This window comes from Meriones unguiculatus, chromosome 2, assembly GCF_030254825.1.
Source record: "Meriones unguiculatus strain TT.TT164.6M chromosome 2, Bangor_MerUng_6.1, whole genome shotgun sequence".
Lineage (NCBI taxonomy): Eukaryota > Metazoa > Chordata > Mammalia > Rodentia > Muridae > Meriones > Meriones unguiculatus.
Genome location: NC_083350.1, coordinates 46,480,247 through 46,494,216, shown reverse-complemented (window position 1 = coordinate 46,494,216; position 13,970 = coordinate 46,480,247). Strand labels below are relative to the sequence as shown.

The window sequence follows — 13,970 nt, the reverse complement described above, 5'->3', positions numbered from 1 at the left end:
TCTTTATAAGATATACTCCAGAGTACTGAACTTTCTTATGCTACTTGGCTCCATCTTGGCTTCCTTAGTAAACTACAAAGCAAATTAAAGAAAGCCAAGAAACCTAATTAGAAAATTAACTCTTCTCAAAGACCCAACAATTCTACTTTTAAGAATTTGTCTAAAGAAAATAAAATCAAGAAGAACAATGTTTTTTATAAAAAGGAAAAAGGAGCAGAATGCTTAATGGTTTAATATATGTTAACTGAATTACAGTGCATCCAAATGATTAAAATACTACACAAGCATTGAAAATCATGAAGGAATGTTGACAATACATTACTGAGCAAAATGCATAATTAAATAAGACATGACATTTCAAAGAATTAGCTATAGTTATAGATAAGCATAAATCTGAGGATATATAAAGAGACTAGAGGAGAATTATGAATAGTGATTTCTACATTTAACATTACTCATTTTCCTCAGCATATTTTTTCTGAGGTTTATGATTACGTGGCAATCAACTTGATTTCTTTCAATACCAAGAAGCAAATATGGATAAATATTAGCTTTACATGTAAAAAAGTAATTTTTTATAAACTCATGAACAATTTTATATCAAAAACTGAGGAAAAACCTACATTAATATTCTAAAAATTAAAATTTTTATAAAATGCTCACATTTTCACTCTCCTACAACTCCTAGATCCTCTCTATCTCCCTACTCACCTTTCTCTGCCATACTTTGTGCTCTTTCTCTTTCTTGCTCATTCTCTTCCAAAGAAACTCAAAAACTCACAAAAATGAAAATAAAAATAAGCAAAAGAATAATAAGACAAAATGCCAAAATCAAACAAAACACACACACACACACATTCAGAGGGAGAGAGGGATAGAGAGAGAAAGAGAGAGAGAGAGTTCATTTTGTGTTGGCCAAATATTCCTGGGCATATCCTGCTCTGGAATGTGTTTGCTATACCTAGTACATTGTACTGGAAAACACTGGTTTCCCTTTGCCAGAAGGTATCAGTTGCAAATAGCTTCTTGATTAAGGATGGGAGTCCAGGTACACTTCCCCCTTTTAGAACTGGGATACTTTCTGTCTTGAACACAGGTGTTGTGTGTACTGCCACAGTCTTTAGAAATGAGTGTTCCAAAGCCCCTCTTTCTCTGTGCATTGTCCATTTTATGTGATAAGTACCACCTACTGAAAGAAGAAGCTTCTGCAGCCTGTAGAGCCTAAAAAGCTGTGGTCCTTAAGCTTGGCAACCAAAGAATTATTAGCACATGTAAGGAATTCTGAGGTATCACCTAGGTTATGAGAAAAAAAGAAAACAAAAAACAAAACAAAATTACTAAAGAGTATGTGAGTAAACTTCTGATAACAATGAAAGGACCTTGGGAAGGAATTCTAGCCAGTTCCCCTGCCATTTTCTTCAGAGTAAAGGAGATTAATTCCTTTAAAGAAAGAAAATCAAGGGCTTTGTACCTCTACAAGGCTGAACCCTCTGCCCCCACACACTGGTAAACCAGACACTTGGTTTTAATCCAGGATTAAAAATTGACAGGCTCTGTTGCCCTGGGCTAGTCACTTAACCTCCCAGGGCTTTCCACTGTGGTATTTGGGAAAGTATGACAATTATCCTGCTTTTGCTTTGAGAGAAGTTATGTGACAAGGTGAAAAACACTTATAAAAAAAAGTAGAACCCTCTAAGTTACCATGCTGGTTCCTGCAATGAACGGCGTGCTTTGTGACTGCTGTGCCTTTGAGCTACTGTGTCTCTGCTCACAGAATGATGATGAGCATTTGGCCTCAGGGTCATTTAAGGTTCTTGACTAGGAAACAAAAAGACAATTTTGTTCATTTAATATAAGCAGGATTTGTTGGAAATCTTTCAGAGTAGGAGAGGGAACTGAGAGTGGCTGGGGCACTAGGCAGCAGAAGAAACAGGGGCTATGTTAAATTTGCATTTTTAAGAAAAGTGAAAACTGCTTTGTAGGTGGAACAAGGTGAAGCCAATTCCACTGCAGCCCAGAATGCTGCACAACTGCTGTTGCAATAAATCCTCTCCAATATTCCTCTTGTTCTTGGGTCATCCACTCAAGTCGTAAGGCTCCAGATGGCAGAGCATAAATCATGTGTTGTCTGGTGAGTTTATGAAGGAAGAAACAAAGACTTGGCCTCTTTGACTCTGCAGCGAAAGGTTGTTCCCTGGAGTTGTGCTACCGAAGTGACTATGCATGTACCTGGGAAAGAGAATCTCAATGTGAGTGTATCTTTTTCTCACAACCATACAAAAACCAGACTAATAGCTCAGGTATCCTTACCATCAATTCACTGGAACACTTTATAGCAAAACTGAGGTTGTGTCGGTGGCTAGTTTGGTTTCCGTTGCTGTGAGGAAGCACTATATCCAAAGGCAACATGGGAAGGAAAGGGTTTGGGGGACTTGTGTGTTGCAATCACAGTTCTTTACTGAGGGTGTTCAGGGCTGGAACTCCAGCAGGGTGGAGCCTGGAGGCAGGGTCTGATGCAGAGGACATGGAGGAGCGAAGCTACTAGCTTGCCACTATGACTTGCTCGGCCTGCTTTCTTTTTTTTTAATTTTATATATTTTAATTAATTAATTTACTTTACATCTCGGTCATAGGCCCCTCCATCCTCTCCTCCCAGCCCCACCCATCCCTTCCTCATTTCCTTCTTCCCTATTCCTCAGAATAGGGGAGCCCCCTACCCAGGCACCCCAGCTCATCTCTTCACAAGAGGACTGGGTTTGTCTTTCTCCCCTGTGGGGAAGTCCCATCAGGGAGAAGTGACCAGAAAGCAAGCAACATAGTCTGTGTCAGAGATATCCTCCACTCCCTTAACTAGTGGGATGACATGAAACCTAAGATGCCCAACGGACTTATCTTCTTGGGGTCTGTGCATTGTAGTATGTCTATCCTGTACGTATGATTAAAATCTGCTTATAAGTGAGTATATAACATGCATGTCTTTCTGGGTCTGTGTTACCTCACTCAGGATGAGGGATATAGCTGGGTCTTGAGGTATGGCTATTCCCAGTTTCCTGAGAAAGTGGCAGGTTGAATTCCAATGTGGTTGTACAAGTTTGCACTCCCACCAGCAATGGAAGAGTATTCCCCTTTCCCCACATACTCTCAACATGTGTTGTCACTTGAGTTTTTGATCTAAGCCATTCTGACAGGTATAAGGTGGAATCTCAGAGTTGTTTTGGTGACTAAGGATGCTGAGCATTTCTTTAAGTGTTTCTCTACCATTCGTGATTCCTCTGTTGAGAATTCTCTGTTTAGCTCTGTATCCCATTTTTTTTAGTTGGGTTATAGAGGAGAATGTGGGTAACAGCCTTGAACTCATTGGCACAGGAGACAACTACCTCAACAGAACACCAACAGCTCAGGTTCTAAGATCTACAATTCATAAATGCCACCTCTTGAGACTGAAAAATCTTCTCTAAAGCAAAGGACACTATTAATACAAAGAAATGGCAGTCTACAGACTGGAAAAAGATTTTCATCAATCCTACATGGGACAAAGGGTTAATATCCAGAATACATAAAGAACTCAAGAAATTAAACATCAGCCTAGTTTATTAATTATCTCAGGACCACCTGCCCAAAGGTGGCACCATCTACAATAAGCTAGCTCTTCCACACCAATTATTAATCAAGAAAATGTCCTTCAGACTGCCTACAGAAAATTTTATGAAGGCATTTTTAAATTGATGTTTTCCTCCAAGATATGTATAGGTTTATGTCTAATTGACAAGAAACAAATATTTACTAAATTCTGTCCTTGACTAGAACGTAAAGGCTTATTTCATTACTGCCCTATAAACCCCAGACTGCTTGCATCTATGAATCCTGATGGCAATGTTCCACCATGCTGCTTTCTTTAAAAGGTACCCCATGGCTAAATTTCAGATCTCTCCTAAATCTTTATATTTCAACATCTGTCTATTATTTTTTAACATCCAATTAAAAAGTTTTACCCTGGATAGCATTTCCTCTGGTCATCTCTGTTTTAGTATCTCTCTGTCTCCTCTGAATTCCTATGAGTCTCCAAATATAAAACCTTCTGAAGGCTGGACCCCATTAAGTGCTGTTACCTTTGAGAAACCTTGGCACCCTAAAGAAATTCTCTCCTACCATACAGTCAATGGAGTCAAACAATAAACACATATTATATCATGAAGCATCTCCCACTGTAGCCCACATCTTCCTTATCATCTTTATTATGTCAAAAAAATTAAACATTTCCTCTTGTGGAGCAAAACTTAAATCAACCAGTAAGCAGTCACTCCCATGATGTTCATACCACTTTTAGACCAATAAGCATGTCTTTCTGGACCAGTCATGAAACCCAATAACATGTTCCTGAACTGGTTATAGGCCCTAAGGTAGAACCTACTGCCATTATTCTTCTATGCAGTTATAGTATTAAGCTTATCACTAATGATTTTTCATTATACTAATAGAGTAAAGCATCTTCCATGCTCATCCCAGAAGCTTCCATTTGTGGTAGATGGCAATCAACACTGAGAAACACAACTGGCCAAAGTATTGAGACTATGAGGCAGCAGAATGCTTAGATGTAAATGGGACATCTATAATGCACGCCTTCCTCCAAAGTCTCAAGAATCATTGCAGCAGAAGGGATAGAGAGAATGTAAGAGCCAGAGGTAGCAGATGACTGCAAAGAAACAGTGACTTCTCTACACACCAGGGCCGCCACACTTACGAACTCACAGCAGTGTGTCAGCATACACAGTACCTATGCAAGCCCAGTGTAGACCAAATCCAAGCAGAGAGAGGAGCTGGTCAGAAAGTCCTACCACCCCCGCCGAGGAGCTATTGGAAATTGACAGCTACTTGAAGAAGAGAGTCGGTTTTCCCTAAGAGTGCACCCTTGCTAAGTATTCTACACTCCCGTTGAAAACCACGCACCCACTTATATTGGGCAGCTCAGATTGGTCTTGACGGTTCCTCTTTAAAGGACACAGATTTGGAAGGGTAGGGAGGAGGGAGTGGACCTGGAAAGAGTTGGAAGACAAGTGAATACGATCAAAACACATTATATGGCCTTGTCAAAGAATTAATGAAAGATTCTTAAATGAACTAAACTTTTCCAACAAGCCTTGCTTTTATTCTTCTCCTCTGTCCATTTGTTGAGTCTATCCCACTCAACCCTCTCAAGTTATCTGGAAGAGCAAGAATCTCTAGGGAGGAGAAGAGAAATTACACTTAAAACAGCAGGAAACTCTATAAACCCACCTAACAAACTCTTCCCTGCCACATAACCATTAGTTACGTTAAAAATATTTTTAATCAAAATTATTTGTACATATGTGTTTCCTACTTTGAACTTTGAGATTTTCCTTTACCGGCAGAAATCAAGTCTTGTGTGCTGGTTTTGCCCTTAAATAACTTAACCTGGTACTTAGTCCCCGGAACCTTCTCAATATATATATAATGAATTAATGTGCATGTTAATTAGTAAATTAATTAACAGTCACAGGAGACTCCTAGGAGCTGTGGCTGTGCTCTCCAGTAGCTATGCAAGGAAGCAAATTAATGACGTCCTAGATCTTGATCCCCAGGAGTTCTATTTTCACAAGTATCTGTCTAGTTATCTTTTTTTTTTAACTCTAATAAACATCTTTCTGAGATACAGGCTCACTATGCAGATACCAAAATCAACGTGGATCTTTGTCTGAGAGATAGGTAGACACGACTCACAGAGCACACTTTTGTGAAAATGAGCTTTAATTTTCTTGCTGTGGGCATTAGCTTTTAGAAGTGGCAGAATGAATGGCTGAAGGGGTGTTCCCAGGGGTAAAGACTGAGAGAGCATCAAAGACAGGAGGTTAGTGAAAACAGGCGCCTCACCAGAGGTGTTCACAGCACCCAACCTGCCTATCTTCCATGGCTTGAAAGTTCAAGAGAGGAGTGAGGAGTATTAACACTTTAATTGGTGTAGTATTGTCTACAACCCAATGCGTGGCCCAAAGCAGTCCTCAGAGCGATTGTGATGATCTTTGCTGTCTGTGTAATTCCACAATTTAAAACCACATACAATCGAAAGCTTCACTTTGTAAGAGGAGTGATAAAATAAAGAAACAAATACTTGGACCACAGAAATATATACGGGGGATAATATGAGCCCTTGGGTTTTGAATAAATAGTTATGGTAATAATAATATCCTATTTATTAAGGGCTTACCTGATGCAGTCATTTCCCAGGCCTTTCCTCCCCTGCCCTGTGAACAAATTTTTATCATCATTCCCATTTCACAGATGGAAAAACCTAAATGGACTGAGAACCAATCAAGGGAAAAAAATACGACATATCTAAGTTGAAAGCCAAGACTTCCCCTTTCCAGTGTACACAGCAACCATATGAAATGTTCAGGTCCAATCACTTTAGGGAATAATGATGTAAATAATGCCGAAGAGGCAGGAGAGGCCGCAGATTCAGAACCTGATAGTAACCTGAAGTTCCGACCCCCAACGCAAGGACCTAGCGTGGTGGGCTGCATCTGACAGCATCCTGCCAGGTTTTAGGGAAGGCCCCAGCTGTCAGCAAAATTGCAGCCAGGATCCACATGTGAAAAATTCTGGCTGGACAGAAACTGATGTGAAAAGTCCCAAACAAAGTGGGGCCAGGAACAGGCCCAGCCCACAAGGATGATCAAAGATTGAAGTGTCCTTCCTGTAGCCATCCGTTGAAGCCTGATGTGACAGCAGTGGGATAGTTCCAGGTTGAGATCACTGCAGCAGCTCTGAGCACAAAGATTACTGGAATGTCACCACAGCAACCAAAAAAAAAAAAAAAAAAAAAAAACAGTCAAAACCTGTGAGTGCAGACTGTTCTTGACACCCTTCTGACAGCTGTTTACCGCTACCATCATCCTGTTGGAAAAGGAAGCCCACCAACCTGATCAGGTAACTTTTACCTGCTCAGCTTCTACTCAGCAATTCCAAATGTAACAAGGCCAAATGAGTCCTTCCATTTGGCCCCTCAGTTGCATGCTTACACATTCAGCCAATCAGGGCTCACTTGGCTCTATAAAAGAGAGTAGGTGGGCTCTGGACAGAGGAGTGGGGTCCTTTCTTCAAGGAGGGAAAGAAAGAATGCTTTTGAGACTTACTGGGGACAGACTCACTGGAGGCGCACCACGTCATGGGTTTCTGTGTTAAGCAAGTCACTTGTTTGCGCCCCCACTGCTCTCTCTAGCAATCTCATTTCCGCCTCAACCTCTGAGATTCCGTATTCTGGCTGCAGACAGGAATTCCCTCCTAGTCCTGCTGCGACCTTTCCAAGATGCCCTAGTTCTGAGACCTGCAACCCCAGCCTTTCTGATCTGCTGCTGCTCCGAGGACTGCAGGAGCTGAAACAGTTCCCAAATCTGTCTCACCTCCTAACTTGCTGGCAAGCTCTCTCCTTAGCATCCCGCTGCTACCAAAAGTTCGAATTTCTCACTCTTCGTTCAAGTTGCCATTCCCCTATGGCGACCTGTTTTCCCTCCTAAATGGTTAATTCCAGGTCAATAAAGTTCTCATTTGTTCATTCTTTACTATCTGCTGATTTTATTCTGGCACAGGGAAAAAAAAAAAAAAAAATCTGGTTGGGGACAGGAGACTCAGCCATCGCAATCCTTCTCATCTACGGGATTTTGCTGTCTTTAACATGCTGGCTTACATTACAGTTCTGTGAGAAATGTTTTCTAAATTTGTTTGATAGCGAATACCTGTGCTACCTTGGGAAATATGCCATAGGTGTTGACTCTACCTTGAATTCAAAGTCTTTGCAAAGCCATTTGATGTTTCTAAAGAAGAAACTCGGAGCCCCGTGACACATGGCAGAAAATGGCTGAGGTGGGGGGATCATCTGTCATTTATCTTGATCAGACACTATACTGAACTTTTATTCCATGTTGTAATGAAGAAAGTGAGGCTGAGGAGAGAGTCTCGCCCGATTTACCTAGGCAGTGAAGTCAGGATTAAGAACCAGGAAGACAGACCTCGGAAGCAATGCTTTGAACTATCAGGCTCTCATGCCACTCAGAACACTAAACAACCAAAAATCTCTCTGAAGTGGGTTGCCACGGCAACTGCACATGCTCCCAAAACTGAGCCTGGCTACGACCTTGGGCTAGACCAACTTAATGTTACCAAACCTGGAATCTTCCACCTGTAAAATGGAGACGGAATTGTTTTATTCCATAGGTTGATACAAAGTTTCAAGTAGATGTGGAGGTCTTAGAAGAGTTTGTAGCCCACAACAAATGATTAATAAACATGGACTAATAGCTCCTTTAACTTCAGAGTACCGAATGTCTTCTAGAAGCAATTTATTTTTCATGATGGGATTATATCTACCCAAAAGTTTCTTTCAATATACAGATGATAATAGGACAGTAGGTAAGTGAACACAGAATCACAAACACTTGACTCATTTACCTGGGGTGGGGGTGGGGATGACTGGCATGGGCAGACCCATCTAAGCCTGTTGGCTTCATACCGTCATTTAGAAACTGCAGCCTTTCTCATCTGCTGTTAGCCTCTAACCACCCTGTCAACATTCCACTTAGATCCTCCCTCAAAGAAAATGTGGCTTTCTTCATGCCTTCTTACTAATCTCCTCTTGATTATGACTTGCTCCATTTGACTCTGGATAATCTGCCTAGTATCTAGAATGTTTCCTGTAGACTGAGATGCAGGCATTGAGACCAACCCGGATAGGAACCACTAAATAGTCAAACTCCAAGATGTTTTTGATTGTTTCATGTTTTGAATGTGGGAACAGATTTTCTTCAGCCTCTGTGGCCCTGACCTCCATCACAATGTACCTGAACAAGCAGAGCACAATCTCTCCAACCCTCTGATCTGATAATTTTTCTTTCAGGAATATCACATACAATATTTTTTGAGCCCACACAACAGCAAATGCATATGCTATATCTTACCTGTTTAATCCTTCGTATTTTCTCCTCTAAAGCAAATGTACCAATTCACCAATACAACCCATCAAACAATCAAAAATGAGAAAGAAAGGGACCAAATTTATGACCACCCAGTGTGAGACACTGCCGAGGCCAAGGCCAGCACCAGTCCCATGGAGGTTTTGCACAAATTGTCTTCTGGGAAGCCACTGACTCACAGCAACACATAGTAGGCCAGCAAGTGTGGTTCACTCACATCTTCACTAGTGAAAATCCGAAATGTCTCTATGTGGCCCTGACCTTTCTTCCTTGGTTGCTGCAATAGTTCTTACCTTTTCTCTGAGTTCTGTTCTTGACAACCTATGATATTTCCAACATGACACTTAGAGCGATCTTTTTGAAATGTGAACCAAATCATATCACTCCTCTACTTGAGATCCTCACACTTAAAATACAAGTTCTACCATATGGTCCAGCAATCCCATTTCTGGATGTTTATCCAAAAGAATTAAATTGGGATGTGGAAGAGATTGTGCCTTCTGTATTTACTGCAGTATTATTCACAGCAGCAAAGATGTGAGATGGTGTAATATGTCCCTTAGTGAAAGAATGGATAAATCGTATGTGGTACTTATATGCTGGCTCTACTTTTCATCCTTAAAAGGAGAGAAAAGCTTGCAGTGTATGACAACACAGATGAAACTTGAGGGTGTTACATTTAGTGAAAAGAGACAATCACAGAAAGATCAAAGTTCTGTAATTTCACTCACATCTAACAAATTAAATTCCTAGAAACATAGAGTAGAATAGCTATTGTCTGGTACTGAAAGGAAGGGGAGTGGGCTTGCTTCAACAAGGCCATACCTTCTAATCCTTCTGAAATAGTTCCATCAACTGTGAACCAAACACTCAAATATATGAGAGGCAGACATGCTCATACACACCACTACAATGGTAGAGTCCTGATGGCCTTTTTGTCCTAAACTTTGCTTCAGGTCTAACAGACTGTATCCAGATTGTTTCTTAGCGCTATGGTTATCCTTTCTAATTAGACCCTAAGAAAATCTCATTTGGAGAGTATGGTGGCAGGCTGAGTTCTTGTCTTGACTCTATGCCTCTGTTTTTTTTTTTAACAGACTGTTTCTTTGAACGATTGTATTAATGAATTAATTTCTCCAAGAAGAAGGTAAGGCAAGAACTTGACAGACAACCTTGTCTGGAATAATAAATTAAAGACTCAGAATTCATCCAGAAGTGTCTGGCCTCATAGTCACTATATGGTGGTTATTTTTTTTTAGAATTGATATCACAATAGTCTTGGTCTTTCAGACAGTCAATCCTCCCAAGTGTATAAAGATCACTAAAATTTAGTAGACTAATAACGCTTTTGTGTCGAGTGTAAGGAAAAAAATTATTCTTATTTACTGATAGTGAAACTACAATCTCTCCCAAGAGTAATTTGGAAGACAGAACACATTTCCTGGAGATGAGAAGTTCCATTTCTAGGACTGTTGCCTACAGTTGCTTTATACAAATGTGTATGTGTGTGTATGTGTGTGTGTGTGTGTGCGTGCATAAAGGTAGAGATATGAAGCTGCAGATTCAGTGATAAATATTGTTCTCAAACAGTGTTTGAAATTAAACTTGTATGTATTCACTTAGATAAAAATGATTATTTCAGGGACTGGAAGAGATGGCTCAGTGGTTAAGGCACCAGCTGTTCTAGCAGAGGATCCAGGCTTAATTCCTAGCAACCACATGGAGGTTCACAACTGTCTATAATTCTAGTTATAGGTAATCCAATACCCTCTTCCAGATGGGGTGCTCATGTTATGCACAGACATAAGCAGGCAAAGCAATCATACACATAAAATAACATGCAGTGTTTTTAAAGGTAAGACCTGAAAACATATGTACATGCAATAACAGCATATAGATTGAGCAGAGTTATTTATGAAAAATGATATAACGAATTTGAAAGACAGCAAAGAATGGTATGTAAGCGGGCTTGAAGGGAGGAATGAGAAGGGGGAAATTATTTAATTATAACGGTAGAAAGGAAAAGAGATAATAATAAAAAATTGGAGTGGACAAAGCAACTGTCTAAAAATGGCTGGTGAGAGTGCGAAATCTTAAGCAGCAGAAAACAGAGACACAACGCAGGAAGGTGGTGCTGTCTTTTTTCCACTGGATGCTAATTGAATTTGTTAAACATGAACAGGTTTCACTTTCGCTGCAAAACATAAAATTATTTAATAGGAAATGAAGAAAGTGTTGTGTCTGCCCACAGAAGACCATGTGACATCATCACATTAGACACTACCTAATATTACAAAACAGCCTTTGAATCATGTTCTTGGCCTACTTGCTTCCATGTCACAGGAATAACATACATCCTTCTAAAAAGGACAGAGCTGGCTAGTGTCACTACTTCACCCCTAGAATACAGAAAGGCATGAGTTTGATCCCCAGCACTGCATAAAACCAGGTGTGGTTCCAAATGCCTGTAATCGAACCACTGGAGAGGTAGAGGTGGGACAAGAACTTCAAGGCCATCTTTGCCTCTATAGTGATTTCAAAGCCAACCTAGACTACACAAGACTCTGTCTCTTAGATTATTTGCATGCTGAGATCTGTCTTTTCTCACTGGAATTCCTGGAGCATAACTGTAACCCTGAGTCCACAATAAGAGCTGCAGTCCAGTAAGTGGAGAAAGTGGAATGAAGGCAGTCAAAATCAATGTTAAATTCTATTTTAAATTCTAAAATTTGTACAACTTCAAGAGACAAAGTACATACTACCATCCCTCAAAAGAAAAAAATTATGTGCATACTACAGAAAAATTAACTCTGAGTATCTATGGTACAGATTAATAACCACAAAAAATAAAAAATGAACGGAGGACCCATGTTGAATATGTGCTGTGGACCAGCCATTAGGCTAAGTTCTACACATGCTTTCTCAAAGAAACTGCACAGATTGATCCCGCTCATCTTACAGATTAAATGAAATTTAGGACTGTCAGAGCCAGGATTACTACATTGACCTGATTACCTGTGTATCAACTACCCTTTAATAAGATGCTTTTATCTTTACCTTGGCATCCTAAGTGGCTTCTGAGAGAGGCAGGGTCACCGCAGGTGCCCTCCATGACAGAAGAAAAGTTCACTCATCTGAATCTCCATTATCTAAGCCTCCTGGGCCAGGGCTCAGGGCAGGGGATCAGGCGCTTTTCCCTCTGCTGTGCTTGGTAGACACATGAGTAATAAAACCTCCTTATATAGTTCACAGTCGTCACTACGGATCCTTCCCTGAAGCTGCCTTGGTTTTCCAAGGCTCTCACCACAGAAACACAACTTTTGTTTTTCTTAACTCTCTTCTGTTTTAGTGTTAAGGCCAGCAAAAGCACTGGACTTGTCACAGAGAACTGTGACGTGTCAGGTATCTTGTCCAGAGACATATAACTAATTTCTTAAGCTCTCGGGATCTTAGTTTCCTCCCACTTAAAAGGTGAAAGTAATATCACTCAACAGTCACAGTGGCCGAGACACTACCCAGAATGTTCCAAGCACAAAATCATTCTATAGACTTCACCGATCACATTGTTAAGTACTTAGGTCACATTGTGTAGAGCTAGGGAGCTGTATAAAACCTGCCTGCGCCTGGGTAAATCACATGACTTCCCTACATATCATTTGTCATGGAGAATTGTCTCACCCAGCAGACATGGCTGCTTTGAGGACTAAATGTTCCATATACAATAGCTGCATTGATGCCTGCATCACACTCAAAAACTAATAATCTTTTTTCTGAAAGAACGCTGTTAACCTGTGACTACCCACAGAATGCGAAAGAACTTCGTCTGTTGTGTGTTAGAGGAGATGCCTCTTCCATCTCCTTGCCCTCCATAATGCCACTCCCCTGCAGTCCCCTTAGGAGAATGTGGAATATTAAAGGAGAAATTTCCCCCTCACTTAACATTGTTTTCCATAGGAGTAGACATCCCTGCAACAATCCTCAGCTCTGCTGTCTTCCAGGCACAGATGGCTCCTCCCAGCGGCTTGCAGCTACATACCTCGGAAGAGGCTTGCATCTTGCTCAGAAGTATTGCCTCCAATCCAAGACTTGGCTCTGACCATATGCTTCATTGCTGTCCAGCACAACATTTGATGTGGAAGAGAAAAAGAAAGAATCCCTCTCACCCACACCAAAAATAATTTCAGAAGGCTGGAGGCAAAGCGAAGGTGGTGGCAGCTGTCTTCTGGAACAATTGATAACCTGCAGTCTCCTGCTAGTCAATTTCATGCATTTTCTTTCTATCACTTCTCCCTGTATGTACTTTTTCTTCCATGCATGCTGAGGAAACTTTACAAATTAAACTCAGAAAACTCTGGGTGTCCTGTCATCTAATCTTTAGCCCAGGGTTATAGCTGCCCTTTGCAGAATCTCTTTTATGAGTCAGCACAGATGATGCTAAGATCTCTTCCCTTGTGCTCAGGCTTCAGGTGACCAGTTTTGGAACTGGGCAGCTCCATATGAAATATATCGCATTGGTCAATAAGCAAGATGCCTCACAGACACCTGGAAAAATAAAGCAGAATGGTTAGGGCATATGGTGCAGGATACAACAAGTAATTCAACAGGAGGCTGAACAATCAAAATGATTTCAGCCATGTGGTCCTTGACTCTGAAGGGCAATGGCTCAGGATATAACTGCTGTGCTTCAGGCCACTCAGGTAGAGGTCATCATCAACAGCAGCATGAGCCTACTTCATGAGGACACAGAGAACTGTTCCCATCTGCTACCTGTGCTACCTTCATTTCCATTAAATCCATATGCACAGAGCTAGCTCGATTCTTAAAAAGTAGCATGTTCAAATTCTCTATTAAGAAATGATTGCCTCTTTTCTTCCCTAAGTTCTTTCTCTCCACAATTTCCTCCATTTGTGTTTTCTTTAATTTTTTCCAATTCTATCTTCAGATCTTGAGCCGTTTTGGTGATTTCCTTCACCCGTCTAACTGTAT

At 40.7% G+C, this 13,970-nt stretch overlaps 1 long non-coding RNA gene across 1 annotated transcript in view; it reads right to left on the bottom strand.

The window, feature by feature from the left end:
- Nucleotides 1-1,497: 1,497 nt before the first annotated feature.
- The window catches only part of LOC132652129 (uncharacterized), a 199,241-nt gene continuing 186,768 nt past the window's right edge, over nt 1,498-13,970 (bottom strand). Inside the window, exons 2-3 of the long non-coding RNA XR_009589612.1 lie at nt 13,021-13,526; nt 1,498-2,229 (exon numbers count right to left, since the gene is read on the bottom strand). This is a non-coding gene — a long non-coding RNA (uncharacterized LOC132652129). The remainder of the gene's footprint in view (nt 2,230-13,020; nt 13,527-13,970) is intronic.